Raw genomic sequence first — 14,194 nt, 5'->3', positions numbered from 1 at the left:
TGAAAAGATCAGCAGGTACCAGGTCTGGCCCGAAGCCGGATTCCAGGGGATCTAAATATAAAATATTTTGGCTTAACGATAAATTGTCTTTATTATCTTTATACAGAGGGAACTAAAATATAAATACCACACTTCCGGGGTAATCTCATTATTACTACAATGGGATGCACCTTACGGGCAGTTATGAACCATCTTCCAGAAGGTCTTCTTCTTGTTTCACTGTGCAGCCTCAATTAAATTAGACCAAGCTTCCTGTGCTTGCGCCACTTTTTTCCTCACTAAAAGTTATTTGTATGATGTTCTTAGCCTGGCCACAGATTCTCTGTTATCCCCTTTGGTCATTTGATTAGCTTTGAGGAGGGCTTTCTTAGCTGCCTGGCACTCTGCATCTTACCGGTTTGTATTATTGGCTTTGGAATGCTCACAAGAGGATTTGGTAACACGGCAGGTGACGAAAGGTTTGATTACATTAACCAATTTATCATAAAAGTCTATGGGATGTCAGTACTGTGATACTATTGCATAATCAGTGAATTCCGGAAACAGACCCTTACATAGCACTGGGATCTTGTGGTCCATATTTAATTTTGAACACTGCACCCTCTTAGGAAGGAATGCATTGATGATGACAGGCTTTATCCCTTCCTTACATCTGCATGATAACATGCATAAAATTGGGTCCTGGGTGCTTTCCGCTCTGCTTAACATCTGCAAATGTATTACCTCACCGCAATGACTTAGATCAACAAGCATATAGTCAATGATAGAAGTTTTGAGGTGAGCTGTGTAGGTTGAATCAGCAAGACTATCTTACCATAATCTCCCGTTACATGCCCTGACTCCCAAGGAAAACCTCATCCAGCCACATTAGCCGCATGGGGATAGGCATTACATGGGGAGTTAGCAGAGGTAGATGGAAGATCCCATATTTCATCTTCTTCCATCATTGAGGTTTGTAACTCCGGGGATGGTTCCAACTGCATATTAAAGTCACAAGTGATTAGCAATATATCATCCAGATTCCTATAGACAAGCAAAAACTGTAAATCATTTTCCATTGACTCAATTGTAATATGGTCAGGTCTAAAATCCACATTAATAAGAAAATAAGTGTGATTGAAGGGAACGATTATTCTGATGCCCTGCATAGCCGGGTGAACTAGATTCACACTAGTACTTCTGGTGTGAAGAGAAAGCTTAACCCAGACGTAGAGACTCCCTTTCGGCCTTCTCCTTTGTGCTGTTATGGCCAGAATGTTAAATATCTTAAACCCAGACTGATCGACGAGGGGCATTGCCCATGTCTCCTGAAAGCAAATGATTTAATGAGAGCTAATAAATCCCAAATAGTCTGGATCATCTAATTTACTGTCTATGCCCTGGATGTTCCATGAAATAAGAGACATTTGTACAGAACTTATTGAATTGAGACAAGGCAACTTGGAAGTCACTGACGTTATGATGTTAGGTTCATAAGCAGGCACTGGCACCTGTTGTCAATTATGATCGGTGGGCAAGGATGTTTGCTGAGGTTGAGGATTACAGGAACTCAAAGGAGATGTTCTAACCTCCGGTAGGGGGATCAGTGGTGGGGAAGGAGGATATTGTCCTAAATGGATTGAGGGCATTATGATTCATAATTCCATAGTAAACCTTTCATTAGATCATCATGTGCCAAGAAAATTGTAATATACTTAATATAATCCCATGAAATATCGGATGTGTCTAGGAATCTTTCTACATCTAGAATATCAGATCATTACTGATAGGCAACCTTTTTTGTGCTTTAAGCATAGGGTGCATTTGTTCTTAAGTGCATCACCCTTTGCAACATAGGTTGAGGAGAGTTTAGGGAACAGTGTGCTGCTCTGCTGGCGTAACAGGCTGCTTCAAATCACGGGAACCGCCTTGCTTCATTTAATCATTGGCTCTTATGCTCAAACAGTAGTCTGTGGTTTCTTTTCCCAACCCCCACACACCTCCCGCGGGTGTTCTTTGGTACCTGGATTGTTTTGTTAACATTTGATTCATTACTTCTAACAACATGGCCCTGGGTTATGTTTATGCTAATCGGAAGTCCTATTGGGAGTTGCTAGAAGAGGAAGGGGTTTAGAATGTGTATAAAGACTCATCATTACTTTTTTACCCAAGCTTGATCATCAGAACTTGTGGGATAGGTGGGGGTGGACGCTATATAACTTTTGGCCACCTCAGGCAACAGATGCTGAGACTAGCATTTATCTTAAAGTGAGAATTAAAACCCTGCCTCATCAATTACGCTAGAAGAGTTGTTTTTCAGGTCAAAAAAAGACTCTTTCAATTCAAGGCAACTGCACCAGCGAGTGTCAGGAGAGGTACCAGTTGAAAAACTGCATCTGGCTGCATTTATCACAAAAACAAGAGCTAGATATTTTAGGCCCCTTCTTAATAGCAACCCTGTACTACAGTTTCAAAGAGGGTACATTAATTAAGTCAACACTTGACCATACCAAGCCGCCATAGTCCTTTTTAAGGCATCTATAATTGGGAGGGTGATAGATAGATAAAAAGGGAAGGTCGAGCCGATCAGAGAAGAGGGTAATGTCAGGGGAAAAGGTGGATCAGGGAGAATAAAGACATATATTTTATATTATGCACACTAGAAGTGGTCTCTCCAAATCTATATACGTCAAGTCCAGATGCTGTCATATTACCCCTTTGAGTCTTCCTGAATCGAGAATGTTTTCTCTGTATAACCAGTTTTACAAGATCGGTGAGCCATATTTTCACAGTTGGTCTTGGACATCCACAACCTCATTATTATTTGCTTTGTGCTCATTAGTCCATATGCACTTGCTCTCAATGTACAGCCTGGAAAATCCTTGCAGCGGATTTACTTGATGTGATTAACTAAAAGTGCCATAATTGATAATGTGATTGGTTGCCTTTTTTGTTTTATTCGGATATCTTTGGACTTAATTTTGAATTTTAATAGTTCCTTTTGCTCTGGAGCAATATAGCTCACTTGTTAACCTATTGCATACCTCTTACCAAATGGACTCAGTCCATTGCTTCATGAAGCATACAATGCTCCTAATGCTACCAGTCCATATTGGGTCTCTGATTCATCTGCAAACGAAATCCTGATTATAGCCATGCCAATGTTAGGGTCAGCGACAGGCATTTGCAGGACCATTTTGCCCCTTTTACTGTTATATTCAATCCTTTAGCGGAGCTTCCTGAAGCATTGTACATTGCTTTAAGATCTAAAATGCATCACCCTTTAAATGTATCATTTATGAATCATCCCTCCATTGTTCATTGTTTCCTGTTGTTTTTTATGGATATTTTGTTAAGGTATATCTTTTATTAAATCATCCATATTATACCCGTTACTTACAACCACATTCACACAGCTCAACAACCCAGCACAGTTCAGCAGCATATTGTTTTGTTTACAATTATTCTGTTGCAGAATTAATTGTGAAACAGAAACACAATTTGGTTTGTTCCAGCACTCCCTGGGCAGTCCACCTGTCTTGACTCTTGGAGACTTCTGTCTCCATAATCCAATAACCAAGTGCCCCTTCACTGACCAACTTCTCCTTCCCTATGTCCTCCATGTCCCTTCTTGGCCAGCCATCCCATGTGCAATATCTTTCTGCCTATGCCCTCCATCCCTAAGCTCTGTTAGCCACACAGACTCTGGCTCATCTCTGTAACCTTCCATGTTCCTTTGAACTCTCTATGGATTCACACACCCATTATTATTGCTCCTTGTGGCCAGGGTCTCACCAAAAGAGGCAATTGTACAGTACGCAGCAATGGTGCCCAGCTCCCTGGTACACCTCCCTACTCGCCAGGAAGCTATTTGAACAAAAATCAGCAATGAATATTATTTTTTTGTGATGCATTTTAAGATGCTTATTATTAGAATTAAATGTTTTGGCACCATGAATATCGAGCAAGAGCGTTTCTGGTGTAATGATACTTTGGACACTTCAGGTAGGTTACTTGCATCAAATGTCCTTAAGTCAAGGAGAGGAACACACTGACTCCCACCACCTAAGCTACATGTCTCGGACTCCCTGGCTTGGAACGCCAGCACACTAGCATTCCCTCACTCATACATCAACATTCTCACCTTCCAACATTCTCGCTGACCTCAGGCCTTCCAGACTAGCTTGCATTCATGCATCCAGCAAAGAAATTCACAACACGCCTCCCTTCCTTACTAGGTACACACACATCACGCACACTCATACTCACAACTCAAAGCCTCACAATGACAGGAATATGAAATCTTTGAAATAGAGATGAGACAACACCAACACCACTGTAGTAACCCAGAACAAGTGGATGCAACATGTTCTAACCCACATACACCAGAATGAAAGCACCTCCCAAACCACCAATCAATTGTCCCACATACACATCAAGTTAAACTAGACATAAAACCTACTCATAAACCAAATACCCACACCACTCCCTGCTAATACTTTTAAAAAGCAATGGCGCTCTATGAATACTTGGCATACACTGATGCCTCTGGACCCACCCCCATGTGTAGTGCCATCTCATCATTCACTGTCCGAGAGCCCTTACGCTGCTCTATAACTATTGGCAAACATGCCACATATCTACACTTCCGTTATCACTCAGTACATAACTCTGTGCTCTCCATTCCAACATCTTGTACAACTTGGTTCATAAACGACACTGCACACTCTTTGGCACAACACTCACTGGGAATCTATACATCCAAATCCTTCCGGTATCACTAATTTATTATAAAAGAAAACATTTCCGGTACTACCAATGCAGCACAATTCACAAAATGCTCATCCAGCACTACTCATGTCGCATAATTAACTTCCACAACCTTATACCTGCCCTTTTCATCAGCCATCAGGCGTATAACTACACTTTTCTGGATTTGCATCTCTTTCCTAAGAGTGCTTAGACTGTTTATCAGCGATAACACACCGTCCAGTTGAAACTGTCTTCCTAATATCTCTGCTAAATTCCAGTTGCCCAAACAATCCATTATATTTTAGTCATATGGTAAAATTCCACACTGTACTTTAGCAGTTCTATATCTGTACAGCAACAAAAAGGAAATGTTATTGAAACAATATGCTGCATCCCCATCCCACGGAAAAAAATGCATTTTCCTAAAAGTCCATTAGCTGCTGTGCAGAGCCGATCCTGCCAATCCTGCAAAGCTTTGTTGCTAGCATTAAACATTTCAAATACACCAACCTACCCAAGTCTGCTTGGCATACATCCCAGAACTGCCACGCCATAACACATCATTTTTTTCTCACATCACACCTACATAAACACGAGGCCCAATAACATTAACAACAACAAACAAATATTTTTAAAATGCCGTTAACTCCAGAAACACCCTTAACCATTCATAGCATTTGACATTTATGTTTTTATAAATGTGCTTTTGCACATGCATGTAAGTAACAAGTCATTTTCATTTAGTAATATCCCTCTTTAGTAGTCTCGGTGCTGCTTGTTAGCACTAACCCTGAAAATCCATAAAGATTAGGGTTAATATATCCTTTACTTTTGACCCACTGCACATTCATTTTCCCAATACAGCAAAGGACTATCACCAATACAAAACATGTACTTCCTCATTACCACAGTCTCTGCTATGCATCCTGGTCTTTCACAAGACCTGCCTTAAACATGGCAAGCATATTGCTCTGCCCTCGCAGTGCGCCTTACCTCACTCAGCACAGCACCCTCAGCGATTGCTTCCACTGGGCGTGCATCTCCATGGCAATGCATACCCCAGCATGATGGGTTTAATCACAGCCCCAACAGATATAACTGAAAGGCCATGTTAGGCCTTAATGCGAAATACTTTGTTCTTATGGCTAGTCCCACTGGTGAATGAAAAGCCTGCCTTAAAACCTCAATACTGCTAAATCTGCCTAGCATATATAAAAATACAGGTATGTCTGTAGTTGACACAAGGAACATTGTAACATGGAGAAGGCACTTCACTGTGTTGGCTCAGAAACAAACAGCCGCATTTTTCATTGAAACTGCAACACATCAAAATGCTGTGTAGACCAGCAATTAAGGGAGACTGGGCCTCACATATGAAAGTTAAAACCAAGTAATATCTTTAATTTAAAGTGACTAAGACACACCTGCCAACACAGATGCTGACATTGTGTTAAATGGAAATACACATTGCGAGTGACCAAAGTGAACCGTAGCAACCCTTCACTTTCAAAATGCCCAATTGAAAAGCTAAAACTGTGTGCAAAGAAAAAGAAATCCACTGATTCAAAAGTGCATTGAACCACAATAGTAAAATACATAGTTATTGCAGAGAAAAATGCAATTTATGTGCCTCTTCACTTCTCTCCAATCACAGAACTCTCCTAGTCAGTCCGCTGGGAAGTACACACTTCATGACTACCTCCAAAACTGTAATGAGGCCCAATGAGTTTTTTTCAGCAAAAACTCAGTGTAGAAACACCCATCGTAAAAACAGGTGTCGATTAAATTACATAGAACCAATCCACCTGGAGTTATCCTGAGACAGCTGCCTGACATCCTGGGTTGAGAGGCCTTCTCATTGAGAGGCCTTAAACATTCCCTCAAAGAGAGAAATTAGGGGAAGCCAACAGCTGACTAGGCCCTGATTCTTAAGGTGAGCCCTGGTGAAGATCTCTGACTGAAGTGACCAGACCCTGAGCTGTCCAAAGAGGAGCCTGGCTGTCTACCCCGAGAATAATGTTATAGTCAGACAAAGTTATAAGAATGTTCTGCCCACAAGAAACAAAATTAGTAATTTTCCACAATCCCAATGTCTTTAAAACAAAAAGGTGTGTGTTCCATTCACAAACTTTGCCTTTAAACACAAAGGTGTTGTTTCCATTCCCAAACCTTGCCTTTAAGACAAAAATATCCTTGTCCCTAAAACGAAATTACCAACTGATATCCATTTCCAAATCCTGCTTTTAAATAAAAGGTATACTTTTTCTGAAACAAACATCCCAGTTGCCCCCACTCCATAAACATTGAATTTAAACAAAAGGGGTGCCTTGGGCTCCAAACGAAATGCCTAAACAGTGCCCACTCCCTAGACCTGTCCTTTAAAAAGAAGGGTGTTACAAATAACTGATGCCTGGGTTTTTGGTGCTGAAGGAGATGCGCATTGCAAAGTGAAACTAGTGCAATTTTGATTGAGCAACATACATTCTCTCCTCAGTTACCCTGCTAGCAGAACGATTTTACATTGTTTGGGGGTTAAAAGGAAACAGGGTGCTTGCTATTTGTCACATTCATTTGTCCAAATTTGGGTTTCCAAAACTGCAAGCATTTTCCAGCGGCAGGTAAATTAACAAAACAAATCCTACTGTAAGATTGCTTTGAAAATAAATCGAAATGTGTATGTGATTTAATAGTAAACCTTATCAAGAAGTGCTGATGTTCATGCTCTAGTCATGTAACAAAATATTATTTAATTTGACAGAAGGGGTTTGTGTGACAAGAGGGTTGAACCGGTTATTTAGCATGTGTTCTATGTTTGTGAGACAAAAGTAAAATGCAGAAAAAGTTTAGCACATGAAGGGAGATTTACGTGGCTCTATATGAGTCATCAGTAGGGCTAGTGCTAAAAATACATAAGCAAATTATTGTGGGGCACCTTGATTGGGGTGGAACTCCCCAGGTTAAGGGTGTTTTGTTCGATATATCGTTACAGTGACAAGGTTTCCAGGTCCATTCCATTCTGGTATTGCCATCTTCCTACTGAATGTCCACTCCAAACCAAACTCTCACAGTGATGTTTTCACTACTCTCCCCGGTTGGCAGAGCAACACCTGACCCAGCGTGGACATCATCAGTCCTACTTCATTATTGCATTCCAGACCACAAAGCACTACAGAGCTCCCGCCTGCCAATTGCTTGCTTCTTGGGACAGCAAATCCATCATTCTACTCATGCCGAGGCGATGTAGGACCCCTTCAAAGGTCTGGTACATGGGTGAATACCCCCTTATTTGAGTGTGGTGCATCTACTCCTTGCCCTGCATTTCTCCTGGTCCCTGGTTCTAATTTTTCTCAGAGATTGTTTGGCATTTCAACTTTCAGATGCCTAATTCTGTGGATTTTGACCAAATCTTAATCTTTCTCTAAGACCCAGGGCCTCATTACGAGTTTGGGGGTAGCCATGGTGCTATTAACGCCATGGCTGCCTCCAAAATCGTGTCTGGGTCCGGGGTCTGTGAATGAGGAATTACCGGGTCATTCCAACCTTGGAGGACCCGGTAATTCCTCATTCACAAAACCATTCTCCATTCCCATTCGAGCCCCCAAAGGGCTCAATGGGAATGGGGATGGAGCTAATAACGGGCCCGTTATTAGCTCCTTGGTCCCCTTGCGGGACCCGCAAAGAACGTCTGGTCTGACCAGACATTCTGTGTGGGTCCCGCAAGGGAACCTCGTAATAGGGCTGAATGGGTTTACCAGCACCGGCACCATTACCGGTGCCGGTAAACCCATTCCGCCAACCTCGAATGAGGGCCCCGTCACATTGAGTATTTTTATATCCAGGGGCTGTTTTCATCAAGAAGAGGTGGGTGGTTGTGAGCGGAATCTGTACTGTGAAGGGTTCACCATCTTTTATTTGGGGGTGCATAGGTATAGTAATGGGGTTGGGATTGTGTTTTACTGTGGGGTACTCATATTAAAAGACGGGATCAGACCTGAGTCTGTTGCATACATTCTACCCTTTAGTCGTAACTTTAGTTTAGTTGGTGCTGACAATTTCTCTACTGCAAATATATTGGACCATATTTTAATGACATGATTTGATTAGCTAGATAAGCACTAATCACATAGATACCTACTATAGTACAGAAGAAGCACATACCAACTGAATTACAGTTGTAGCACAAAGATAGAATTGTTCTCTGGTAGAGTACTTATATTTTGATTTATTAATGTTGAATAGACAACCAAATCTAATGAAAAGAGTCAATGCATAATCTATTTTCATTGTTATTATTCCAGCTCCGTTCATATATTTTTTCTTGCAGAGTTCCAGTCCTTGTTGGCTTTTGATTCATCCTTACTTGGGCGATTTCCTTTGTGCCAGTATACTTAGGTTTGTACTGGGATCTGCACCCTAAGTGCCTATATTGTGACTGTAACAATATCAAAATTCGATGGTTTTCTTGAATTGGTACTTATGCAGTGGGCACTCCCAGTATAGAAATAATTGATAACCAGGTCCGATTGCCTTTCATTCCATGCCAGGATCCGCGTTCGATCATTTCCACTTCCGCTTCATACTCTGCGGAAGTCATTCTAGTGACGTCATCACATATCTAAACGTGATGGCGTTTTACTTTCAAAAACGTGAGGTGGCCATTTTGGAGAGAATAGGGTGTTGCAAATAGTCTTAAATGGCTAAATATGCCATGTCTCGGGCAGATAATGGTATTTAAATTCAATTGTAAACATTATTTTTGTTGTATTTAAAACAGATACCCTACAGGTGTTCTGAGTGTGAGCAAATATAGTTGTGTTTGGTTTTAAGGTTATTGTGAAGTGTCTACATGTTGTGATAGAATTTAGAAAGGATAGACAAAAGGTAGAACCATATGGACAAAATAATTTTTTCAAAAAAATAGAAGTAGAAGTTGTAAATTGAAGATTGTAAATTAAAGCGAATTTTGAAAACTGAGAAATGTTGTTACATAGATGACGTATTAATGATATGTAATAGAGGCAAAACAGAACTGCAAGAATATATTTAATATCTGAATACAAACAACTAGAATATTAAATTTACAAACAAAATTAGCCCGCAAACAATTGAATTTTTGGACCTAAAACTTTACACGGATGGGGAAAAGATATTAACAGACCTATTCATCAAACCCACGGCAGTCAATAATGTGTTACACGCAGAACGTAACCATGTTAAACACATTATCAAGAATATCCCTTATGGGGAAATGCTAAGAATAAAACAAAACTGTAGTACAGAAGAAAAATTTCAAGCACATGTATTGAATCTCAAAGAAAAATTTAGCCAAAGAGGCTACCAAGCAGAAGATCTAGATCAAGCAATAAGAAAAGCTGAGAAAATATCTAGGAATAGCCTATTTATCAAAAAACGAAGAGTAACCAATAAACAAACAAAAGTCAATTTTATCACCACCTATAATAGTGAAGTATACATTTTGAAAAAACTTCTGAGGAAACATTGGAGCATCTTACAAACGGACGAAGCACTCAACACACATATAGAAAATAAACCCATGATGGTCTTTCGGAAAGCCCCCACTTTGAAAAAGAAATTAAGCCCAAGTCACCTTAAAGAAGAAAAGAACTGCAATCTAAGCAATTTTTTAAACTACCAGCACCAACAGGAACGTACAAATGTGGCAACTGTATAATTTGTGCTCAAATACCCAATGGAGTAAAATATATAGATTTACAAAATGGAAACAAGCAGGAGATTGAACAATACATTAATTGTAACAGCAAATGTGTTATTTATGCCATAATTTGTATCTGCAGCAAGAAATATGTAGGGAGCACCATAAGGGCTATGAAGATTTGTCTACTAGAACATTTGAGAGCCATTAGAAACGTCGATATGAGATACCCTTTGGCAACACACTTCAGACAAGAACATCATTTGACACATATCAAAGATATCAAAATCTTAGGCTTAGAAAAAGTGGATCTACTTGAAAGAGGTGAAAATTGAGAACTCTTATTACGTAGAAGAGAAGCCACATGGATTTGTTCTCTAGACACATGCCAATCAGGTCTACACATGGAACATGAGATGGCCTATTGGCTTTAGAATGAGATGTAAATACAACTAAAAGAATGGATGGGCCTCATTACGAGTTCAGCGGTAACCGTGCTGGAAATTCCGGCAGGTTACTGCCGGACTCGTATTACCATTTTGCCTCTGTGATTCCCGGAATTACCAGGGCATTACGACCCTGGTGTCCCGGGAATTCCGGAGGCGGATTCGGTAAATCCCCATTCCCATGGAGTCCCATAGGACATAGGAATGGGGAAGTGGAAACACTGGCACCATCTCGTGATGGTGCGGGTGTTTCCACGTCTGCCTGCAGGCGGTTGGTGTTAAACCCGCCAGGTCAGACCTGGCGGGAATGCCACCTCCCGCCTGCATGACTCGAGATCAGGCAGTCCAGAAACAACAGTGGTGGCGGGTTTACGCCACTGTTATTTCTGGACCACCTGACTCGTAATGAGGCCCTATATGTTTACTTTGACTGTTTAACAAGTGCACTGTATGAAAATTATTTGACTGTTCATTAAGTGCACTGTATGAAAATCATTTGTTCAATTTGTATAATTTGTTTAATATGTGCACTACTATCTGAAGAAATTTCTCAGTTTTCAAAATTCACTTTAATTTACAATCTTTGATTTACAACTTCTCCTTCTATTTTTTTTAATTCTTTTGTCCATATAGGTCTACCTTTTGTCTATTCTTTCTAAACTCTATCACGACATGTAGACACTTCACAATAACCTTAAAACCACACACAACTATATTTGCTTGAACCCAGATCACCTGTACGGTATCTGTTTGCAAAACAACAAAAATAATTTTTGCAATTGTATTTTGATACCATTACCTGCCCGAGACATGGCCTATTTGGCCATTTAAGACTATTTGCGATCACCCTACTCTCTCCAAAATGGCTGCCGCACATTTTTGAACATAAAATGTCATCACGTTTAGATACATGATGACGTCACTAGAATGACTTCCGCGGAGTATAAAAGCAGAAGCGGAAATGAGTACACTCGAACGCAGATCCTAGTGTGGAATGAAAGGCAATAGGACATGACAGCAGAAGGACAAGCTAAGAGGTACTAACTCTAGGGATTTATATTATGTTGCTAACTTTAAAACTTTAAAACTTTACTCATATCAAATAGGTTACTAATGATACTGAGATTGCCTGCTAGACATCCCATACAGGGGAAACAGGGCATATCCTTAAACTAACCAGGCAACGTTTCCAAAACAGATTTTGTCAGTATTTGAATAGTTAATATGAACAATGTTTCTTCGCAAAGGGACAAATATTTATTTGAACCCTTATTTTTTTCTCGCACAGACTTGCGCAAGAGGCATAATATTTTTCACATCAACAAAATATCGAGATCAAGATATAATAGGACGAATATTCTCCAGTACTTTTAAGAGGACACTTTTGGAATAAAGGGTGAGTGAGCCTGCCCATTTAAATCTTAATTTACCAATGCCTTCATCCCTAAGTGATATATGATTCTTAAAAGTCAGCACAATTATTCTCTAAAAGGTTCCTTTTCCTCTTTTTCTTTCCTTTTTCTTTTCTCACTTTGTATACAGTATCTCTCCTGATGAACCACAAACAACACTGTGGGGAAAGACGTGTTGGGAGATAATGAGAGACAAATTATGTTGAATGTAGGAAACCAATACATGGAAACAGAGTCTGTATGGAAAATAAAAATTAAAAAATACCAGTACACGAAAAATTGGTGTTGGACTCTAAAAAAAGAACAAGACTGGTTATCAATTATTTCTATACTGGGAGCGCACACTGCATAAGTACCAATTCAAGAAAAACCGCTCATGTATATTGACTGTTTTCTTTTCTCATCCTCATTTGTTCGATCAATGGATGAGTCTTCCAATGTTTAGTTGGCGTCTGTTCCTGCATGTTTGGCACACGAAAAAAAAACCCTCTCCATACTTAATACTCAATACCCTTATGTCCTCCATTAATACTGTTACGAATCGAGTATATTTCTCTCTTCTCCCCAATGGGAACAAGAAACATGATGGCATATATAGGACTGTGAAACCTGTCAAATAATGTTAAGTACCAAAACTGGGCTGAAGAAGAAGCTAACAGATGCTATTATCCAGAAAAAATGTAAACTGTCTCTTTAAATGAAACTATCCAATTCACTGAGTGGATTAAAAGAAAAGCACTCGTCAGGTAGAGAGCGATACGAACGATGAAAGGAGACATAGGAGCATCTATTGAAGCAGGTGAGGAACCCTGCGAATGTGAACCTGGGGGTTAGACAGAGCCGCAGCAGGACATGGAGCCCATCAAATCCAAAGTTGCTGAAAAGCAGCACACAGAACGTTGAGAGACGAGTGTAGCCGAAAGCCTGAGAGTAGCCAAGACAAGTGGGGGTTGAGAGTAGGTGATGGCACGACCGTGAAAGTGTCATGGTGGGCAGCATGACCTCATGATAGTGTGGATACCTCCATAGGAAAACCACAGGAAGTGATCCGGCTCCTCTTTGAAATACACAGAAGCATAGAGGAAGAGTAAAGACTGCCTAAGAAGGTTGCTGAGGATAACAGCTTGATAATGCAGTGGGGGAACTGAACAGAGGCAAGGCCACTGAGAACCCCAGAGACGTTCCCTGTTAACAAGGAAGGTAACATGGACATGGGCAGAATGGGAAACCATCTGACGGTCTTTATATGAACCAGAAAACTCATCTCAGCTCAAAACGTTAAAGTAAACTTGATAAATCTGAAATGTGATAACGTGAGCAAGAGAATAATAACGTTCCCTGGAATGAAGGTTCATGGAAGTGGAATATCCTTGCAAACTTTGAACTCTGATAACTGTGATAATGTGAGAAAGAGAATAATAAAGCTCCCTAGAAGCGAGGTGAATGAAAGTGAAATATCAATCAAGAATGATGTCAATGAAAGTGAGATGAGATTTGAGCCAACATTAACAAATACTTTGTCAAAAGCAGAAGAGTGGGAGATAAGATAAAAAAGAATATGAGGGACTGAAGGCCCAGGTAGCCTTTATGATAAATCAATGTGAGTAAAGGAGAGGCACTCCTAACGTGGAAAGTAAATATACTAACCTGAGGAAAGAGTTACTCAAACTGATAAGAAGAGTCACCAAAGACTACTGTGAATCGTACAATCCGAAGAAGTTATTTGCAAATAAGAAGGCAAATGCTTAAAGCTTTTAGCAGAAGAGTCATTTAATAAAGACAGGGTAAAAATGTCCTCAAAGCGTCTCTGTCCTTCTTCTGACCCTCAACAGTATGTAGTTGTCACCTCTCTTGAGCTACTTTTTTCAACATCATGGATTGGCCTTATGGGTAACTCTGGTATTGACCTAATCGGCCACTCCTAACTCGCG

The sequence above is a fragment of the Ambystoma mexicanum genome, chromosome 11 (genome assembly GCF_040938575.1).
Source record: "Ambystoma mexicanum isolate Mex_15411 chromosome 11, UKY_AmexF1_1, whole genome shotgun sequence".
NCBI lineage: Eukaryota > Metazoa > Chordata > Amphibia > Caudata > Ambystomatidae > Ambystoma > Ambystoma mexicanum.
Note: the sequence above shows the minus strand (reverse complement) of the source record.